The 837-nt window shown below is 40.4% G+C and overlaps 1 non-coding gene across 1 annotated transcript; it reads right to left on the minus strand.

Moving 5' to 3' along the window:
* Positions 1-249: 249 nt before the first annotated feature.
* On the minus strand, positions 250-356 carry LOC121211965 (small nucleolar RNA R71). The gene has a single exon (XR_005907179.1). It is a non-coding gene; the product is annotated as a small nucleolar RNA R71 (small nucleolar RNA).
* Between the last annotated feature and the right edge of the window lie 481 nt (positions 357-837).

Consider the following 837-nt stretch of genomic DNA (forward strand, 5'->3'; position numbering starts at 1 on the left):
GTTTGTTCAGTTTGATGGTTTGCAGGACGAGGATCCCAACGCTCACTTGGCGAATTTCTTAGAATTTTGCGACTTCTGTTAAAATTAGTGGCATTTTGGATGACGTCATTCGCCTTCGGTTGTTTCCCATTTCATTGAAGAATAAGGCTAAACAGTGATTGAACTTGTTACCACGAGAGTCAATCACTACTTGGGAACAAATGACCAAAAAAGTTTTTATTAAAATATTTTCCGCCGGCTAAAATAGATAAATTACGTAATCATATCTCCTCTTTTGTACAGATAGATTTAGAAACACTCTACGATGCATGGGGGAGATACAAGGATCTGTTGAGAATATGCCCTCACCATGGGTTACCACTCTGGCTACAGGTTCCAATGTTTCACAATGGCCTGAATCCTTCGACTCGACCGATGATCGACGTAGCTGCTGGCAGAACTATCAATAATAAGACAGCTGAAGATGCTTATGAATTTATGGAAGAGATGTCACTGAATAATTATCAGTGCCAAGTCATGAGAAAAAACCAACGAAAATAGCTGGCATTTTTAACATCGATTCGGTCACCATGCTCTCTAATCAGGCAGAACTTTTGAGCAGAAAAATTGACTGTTTTCTTGGTTCTTCACAGGTTCACCTAGTAATGCAGTGCGAAGCAAGTGGAGCTGGATCAAGCAATTCAGATTACCCACCATATGGCCACAACATAGAGAACGAGGAGTTAAATTACATTGGTAATAATCCTCGATCTCAAAATAATCCTTATAGTAATACTTACAATGTAGGTTGGAGGAACCACCCAAATTTCTCATGGGGAGGCCGAGGGAATCAGCGAC

The sequence above is a fragment of the Gossypium hirsutum genome, chromosome A12 (genome assembly GCF_007990345.1).
Source record: "Gossypium hirsutum isolate 1008001.06 chromosome A12, Gossypium_hirsutum_v2.1, whole genome shotgun sequence".
Taxonomy (NCBI): Eukaryota; Viridiplantae; Streptophyta; class Magnoliopsida; order Malvales; family Malvaceae; genus Gossypium; species Gossypium hirsutum.